Source organism: Capricornis sumatraensis, chromosome 13 (assembly GCF_032405125.1).
Source record: "Capricornis sumatraensis isolate serow.1 chromosome 13, serow.2, whole genome shotgun sequence".
In the NCBI taxonomy this organism is placed as follows: Eukaryota; Metazoa; Chordata; class Mammalia; order Artiodactyla; family Bovidae; genus Capricornis; species Capricornis sumatraensis.
In genome coordinates, this window is record NC_091081.1 from 7090767 (window position 1) to 7098616 (window position 7850).

A 7850-nucleotide genomic window follows, 5' to 3' on the forward strand; every position below is an offset into this window, starting at 1 on the left:
TCAGCAGATATAAAAGAGTACCTGCATTTTATAATATTTTATAGATAATTTCTAAATTAAATGATGATAAGTAAGATGATTGAGTAAAGAAGACACACAGAATTATGTGAATCACACTGTAATTTTTAGTAAAATTGATATCTATCAATTTTTCCCTTTTATGATCATTTTAGTGATTTATGACAAGAAAAAATAGAATTAATGACTCTGAGAAGATATTAAAATTTCCAAATTGTTATTAAAATATGAAAGGTTTAAAATTTTATTGAGCAACAAAAAGCATCCAGAAAAGATTTTCAAAAACATCTGCAAAATGAAATAAACAATGTGAGGAGCTATTAATAGAGAAATGAGAGCAATGGAACTATTCCCCTGGGAGTGTTCCCAGATTGTAGCAAATATTACCATGCAGTAGCCTTCTAAAGGTAATTATGTTTGGAATATTTACATCTGGACTAAATGCGCACTGGAGGAAAATGCATTGTAATTAGTAGTGGATAAGCTTGCTAGGACACTGCTTCAGCCAGCAAACATTAGAAATCCAGAGAATGTTTTTTTTTCTAAGCCAATTTTAATATTTTACAATTCATTTATGTGTCCCATTTGGCATGCAAAATTTTTTCCAGAATGCTTCCAGGAGAAAAGTTACCCTTGATTGCACAGAGTTTGGAATTAATCAGGCTGGAATGGACAAACAATTATGTATATTACAGTTTATTATTTTGAACTTCACTGATTTAAGACATGATCATTCAAGTCTGACTTGGCTCTTGTTTTCCTTGGAATCATCAAGGGAGAAAATGTTTACAATGCAAATAAATAACGTAAATGAGAATCTCCTAAAAGAGAAAAGTTAATTTAAAGACATCAGCACATTGATTTGCTATGAGGGTCAAATGAGTTTCACTTGAATGAAATGAATGAGTTATTCCTGCAGGGAAGGAGACATTATAGCCATGAGGAATGAACAACAGATGAGAAGATGTGTGTGGAGTCTGTTTCTTTAGCCCCTGCAGACAGCTCAGCTCTTTGACTAGATGGACTTTTGTTGGCAAAGTAATGTCTCTGCTTTTTAATATGCTATTTAAGTTGGTCATAACTTTCTTCCAAGGAACAAGCATCTTTTAATTTCATGGATACAATCACCATCTGCAGTGATTTTGGAACCCAAAAAAATAAAGTCCAACACTGTCTACATTGTTTCCCCATCTATTTGCCATGAAGTGATGGGACTGGGTGCCATGATCTTCGTTTTCTGAATGTTGAGCTTTAAGCCAACTTTTTCACTCTCCTCTTTCACTTTCATCAAGAGGCTCTTGAGTTCCTCTTCACTCTCTGCCATAAGGGTGGTGTCATCTGCATATCTGAGGTTATTGATATTTCTCCCAGGAATCTTGATTCCAGCTTGTGCTTCTTACAGCCCAGGTTTCTCATGATGTACTCTGCATGTAAGTTAAATAAGCAGGGTGACAATATACAGCCTTGACATACTCCTTTCCCTATTTGGAACCAGTTCATTCTTTCGTGCCCAGTTCCAACTCTTGCTTCTCTACCTGCATACAGATTTCGCAGGAGGCAGGTCAGATGGTCTGGTATTCCCATCTCTTGAAGAATTTTCCAGAGTTTGTTGTGGTCCACACAGTCAAAGGCTTTAGCATAGTCAATGAAGCACAAGGAGATGTTCTTTTGGAATTCTCTTGCTGGCTCCATGATCCAACAGATGTTGGCAATTTGATCTCTGGTACCTCTGCCTTTTCTAAATTCAGCTTGAACATCTTGGTTCATGTACTGCTGAAGCCTAGCTTGGAGAATTTTGAGCATTACTTGGCTAGCATGTGAGATGAGTGCAATTGTGTGGTAGTTTGAACTTTCTTTGGGACTGGAATGAAGACTGACCTTTTCCAGTCCTGCTGAGTTTTCCATATTTGCTGGCATTTTAAATGCAGCACTTTAACAGTACCAGCTTTTAGGATTTGAAATAGCTCAGCTTGAATTCCATCACCTCCACTAGCCTTGTTCGTAGTGATGGTTCCAAAGGTCTATTTGACTTCACACTGTAAGATGTCTGGTTCTTGGTAAGTGATCACACCATCATGGTTATCTGGGTCGTGAAGATCTTTTTTGTACAGTTCTTCTGTGTATTCTTGCCACCTCTTCTTAGTATCTTCTGCTTCTGTTAGGTCCATACCATTTCTGTCCTTTATTGTGCCCATCTTTGCATGAAATGTTCCCTTGGTATCTCTAATTTTCTTGAAGAGACCTCTAGTCTTTCCCATTCTACTCTTTTCCTCTATTTCTTTGCACTGATCACTTAGAAGGCTTTCTTATCTCTCCTTGTTATTCTTTGGAACTCTTCATTCAGATGGGTATATCTTTCATTTTCTCCTTTGCCTTTTGCTTCTCTTCTTTTCACAGCTATTTGTAAGGCCTCCCCAGACAACCATTTTGCCATGTTGCTTTTCTTTCGCTTGGGGATGGTTTGGATCACCGCCTCTTATACAGTGTTATGAACCTCCATCCATAGTTCTTCAGACACTGTGTTTATCAGATTTGATCCCTTGAATCTATTTGTCACTTGCACTGTATAATTGTAAGGGATTTGATTTAGGCCATACCTGAATGGTCTAGTGGTTTTTCCTATTTTCTTCAATTTAAGTCTGACTTTTGCAGTAAGTAGTTCATGATCTGAGCCCCAGTCAGTTCCTGGTCTTGTTTTTGCTGACTGTATAGAGCTTCTCCATCTTTGGCTGCAAAGAATATAATCAATCTGATTTCAGTATTGACCATCTGGTGATATCCGAGTATAGAGTCATCTCTTATGTTGTTGGAAGAGGGTGTTTGCTATGACCAGTGTGTTCTCTTGGCAAAACTCTGTTAGCCTTTGCCCTGCTTCCTTTTATATTCTAAGGCCAAACTTGGAGAACAAACATATAGTCATAGGTTTACTTTTAAAAAATGAGAAAGGAACCGTCCTACACAGGTGGTGGGAATGCAGTTACTATGGAGAAAAGTATGGCAGTTCCTTCAAAAATTAAAAATGGAGCTGTCATATGAGCCAGCAATCCCACTTCTGGGGCATATATGCAGTGAAAACTATAATTTGAAAAGATACATGAACCCCAATGTCCATGGTAACATATAAAATTTCCGTGAAATAAGAAAGATCTCTAACTGACCTTCTGACCAATGGTGAGATGGCTATTACTCAGCAAAATATTCTGATAACAAACTGATGTGAATATATAAGACGCATTCTTTGTACTTGTGTTGTTTTTTAATTTAAATCAAAAAGTTGGAGTTTTCATTTTTTACTTTTCTAATTTTATTGAAATATAGCTGATTTACAATGTTGTGGTAGTTTCTAGTGTACAGCAAAGTGATTCAGTTGTACATATGTATTCTTTTTTTAGACTTTTTTCCATTATAGATTATTACAAGATACTGAGTGCAGTTCCTTGTCCTATAAATTGGTCCTTTTTGGTTATCTATTTTATATATAGTAGTGTATATATTTTAATTCCAAACTCCTAATTTATCTCTCTTTCCCTCACCTTTGGTAACCATAAATGGTTTTCTATGTCTGTGAGTCTATCTCTGTTTTGTAAATAAGTTCATTTGTATCATTTTTAAGATTCCACATGTAAACCATATCATATGATACTTGTCTGGGGCTTACTTCACTTAGTATGATAATCCCTAGGTCCATACATGTTGTTTCAAATGGCATTATTTCATCTTTTATGGTGAGTAATATTCCATTGTGTGTATATACCACACCCCCTTATGAAAATGTTCAAATGTAGGCAAAAATAGAACAATATAATGAATCTCCATGTGTATCACTAAGTGAAAACAATTATCAATATTTTCATGGGCTTTGATTAGAATTACTACTGGCAGGTGTGTCTTGTCTCTTTCCCTTTATTGTCTGGAATACCAAGCAACGACTTAATGAACAAATTTCAAATTACCAAAAAAAAAACCAAAAACCAAAAAACAAAGAATTTAGTTCCCAAATTTTGTAACAGGAAAAAGGGAGCTAAGACCACTGTTGGAAGAATACTGCACTCTAGTAGACCAGTTTGATATTAAAACTGGTTAGATGAAAGTGTGAAACAGAATGAATCACAGTCTAACCATATATTACCACCCCCCACCCGCCCCCCGACATTGCCCACCAGTACACACACACACAAAAGGTAGGCTGATCCACTTTCCAGGGTCCAGAATGAAGGAAGAAAAGAAAAATGGATTAACATGTACCAACTTTCCAAAGAATAAAAGAGGAGCTATTTTGGTTGTGTAGAAGGGCACATCAGGAATGAGGGATGGGATTGTTAGGGATGTTAAACAGTCTTGTTTAGGCTTCAGAAACAAAGCAGAGCAGGCCTCTGACCTTGCTCCTAACCTATCTGGACAGTGCCCTGACTAGGTGTGGCTGTGACTGCCTGCCTGCTGGGAGTGCAAGCCTTCTGTGACTGCCTGCCTGCTGCGAGTGCAAGCCTTCTACGTAAGATGGGGGAGGCATCTCGAGAGTGTTGAGCCCCCGGAGGGGAACTGGCCAACCAAGCCCCTAGTTTAGCAACATTCCAAGTTTTACAAGACAAAACAAACAGCAATAACAGGAAACCAGAGCTGCAGTTTGGTCACAGATTGATGATGAAATCAGTTTGCGTCCTGGGATTATAAGCAGGAATCCACAACTGCAATCTGAATTCTCTCCCCCTGAGCAGACAGGCTCCCTGGGACCCTTTCCCAATTGGGACTCCAGATGTGCTGTGACACAGGACGTCCCAGTACTGATTAAACCTGGATGTTGGTCAAAACACAATTTGGTGATGTATTCTCCACTCTATTTCTCTTTTCTTTTAATGTTATTATATTGAAAGTAAGCTAGATAATTCTTTAATAAATATCCATATTATTTATTTGTATATAACGAATGGCTTATCTTGTTAACAAATCCTTCAAACCTGAGATGAAAGTGAAAACTTTTGGCAAAACAGGGATTGATAAATAACAGCGTATTGCAAATACAAAAAGGAAGCAAACAGGATGAAAGAATCAGAAGCAGGTAGAGATGACTGAGATAAATAGGAGAAGACAGGAACTGTTAAGGAAAAGACACAGGGAGAGCTCAGCCCAACAAGAGGCATCTGAAAGTGAAGCAACAAGTTTAGCAAGCAGCACGACCTTGGTCCCTGATGTCGTCCTTCCAGAAAGGAACCAGGGCTTCTAAGAGGAATGGCTGATTCCAGGGCTGGCATGTGGCTACCATACTGAATCGCACAAGTGTAGTCTCTTCCCCCTGTTTTACAGACTAGTAAATATGGACCCCAGCAAGTTAGGTAACTTTTTCAAAGTCATACAGTTTGAAAGGCAAAAATCAAAATTAAAACTCACATCTCCTGATTCCTAGAAAGTTGCCTTTGCACTATGTCACATTATTTATGTGTATAAATGTTTGTATGCATATAATATTTATTTTATTTAGTTATATTTTATGTTTATATATTTTATATTTATACTATTTATTTATAAAGAAAAATTCCCATATTTTAAAATGAATATTATACTACAAGCTCCCTGAGAACAGGGATGTTTTCTTTCTGATTCACTGACATTTTATCAGTTCCTAGAAAAGTAATGACACATTATCAGTGCTTAGGAAATAGTTCTTGAACAAATGAATGTATGGACAAGCAGTTATAAGACTGTTTATTACACAAATCATTAGTTATGTGATATCTTAACTAATCTGATACTATTAATATATGAAGGCGAGTACTATATTTTGTTCACTATCCTGTCTTCAGTTCAGTTCAGTAGGTTCAGTCGCTCAGTCGTGTCCAACTCTTTGTGACCCCATGGACTGCAAAACCCCAGGCTTCCCTGTCCATCACCAACTCCCGGAGCTTGCTTAAACTCATGTCCATTGTGTTGGTGATGCCATCCAACCATCTCATCCTCTGTCATCCCCTTCTCCTTCTGCCTTCAGTCTTTCCCAGCATCAGGGTCTTTTCCAATGAGTCAGTTCTTTGCATCAGGTGGCCAAAGTATTGGAGCTTCAGCTTCAGCATCAGTCCTTCCAATGACTATTCAGGACTGATTTCCTTTACGATTGACTGGTTTGATCTCGCAGTCCAGGGGATTCTCAAGAGTCTTCTTCAACAGCACAGTTCAAAAGCATCAATTCTTTGGTGCTCAGCTTTCTTTATCTTAGGCACCTAGAACTGGGGCATGCATAAGTGCATTCTAAGTCACTTCAGTTGTGTCCGATTCTTTGCAACCCTATGGACTATAGCGTGCCAGGCTGCTCTATCCATGGGGTTCAAGAATACTGAAGGGGGTTGCCATTTCAGTCTCCTGGGAATCTTCCCTACCCAGGGGTCAATTGACGGTCTCATGCTTTGGCAGACCTGTTCATTACCACTAGCCCCATGCTATTAAATATTTAACTTTTGAAATAGCTATGAAAATAAATATGAAAAGCTGTGAAAATAAAACTTTTTGAAATGGCTATGAAGTGGTGATTTACTTTTACCACAAACTTTATTTTGATCAGCAGTAACATGATGTGGTAGAAAGAGCAATAGTACAGATGGGTGGTCTGGGTTAGGAACTCAGCTATGCAATTAACTGGCTTGTAATTTTGGATAAGTTCCTTCAGCTCCCTGGAGAGTGCTAAAATGAAAGGCCATATCTCCAGTCTCCAGTGCACCTCTAATACACTCGGACTAATCTCCTCACACCTTTGCCAAAAAAACTCAGTATCAACAGTTTTGCAAAACTCCAGATGTAACAGCTTAATAACCCACTGATTTTCAAAGGTATGGTATATTTTTCTGAAAACTGTCATATCAGATAGGTCACGAGGGAACCAAGACATAAAGTTGGGTTACAACTGCTCTGAACAACAATTTTCATCATCTAGATCACAGAAGCAAAATGCTGGAAAACAGGCACCTTGACAGTGGCATAAAAGAGACCCAGTAGCAAAATTTTCTAGCTCCTGCAGCTAAATGTGAAATGTATCTAAATGTGAAATGCATTTAAACAGGGATGTTTCTTTTGATTACAGAATATTAGAATGTGGACAAGTATAATGTCACTTAAGCACAGAGCACAGTGTATAACATAACAGGTCAACTACTATCAGTGGTTAAACCATTTTCAACATACAGTTGACCAACACCAATAAACTTTACTTAGTCATTTCTTCCCCTTCTATGTAAAATCTATTGTAGCCAACAGTGTCTGTTCCTTCAAGGATTTCCATTGCTGGGCTTGATTGGTTTCATGCACTGCCAACCACCATCGCCACTCCCAATCTGAATCATTTTGAATGGAAATAATATTAACTATTCATTTTATCATTTGTCTGTGAGTTAACCCTTGAAATTTTATCCTATTTATAAAGTAACGACATTAGAACTGCATTTAAAAAAAAATCATGTTCTCTTCATGATTTTTAAAGTTTATTCTGTCATGATATGCATGGGTTGGAATTCAAATTCTACATCTGAAGAAATAATCTGAGTTTTTTTCTCTTTTTTTCAGCCACGCAGCTTGTAAGGTCCTTAATTCTCTGACTGGGATCAAACCCAGGCTCCCTGCAGTGGAAGTGTGGAGTCCTAACCTATGGACCGGGGAAGTCCCTCTAAGTTCTCTTTTGAAGCTGGACTCATAGTGTTGAATGACAGTGATATGAACAAAAGGCAAAATCCCATGTTTTCAGGGTAGGTTTACTCCTTCACAGCTTTGAATACAATGCCCCCTATTTTTACAATGAATTTCCCTCCTACTTGTCTGTCTGTAAAATCCTGTGGTATCCAAAACCAAGCTTAGGC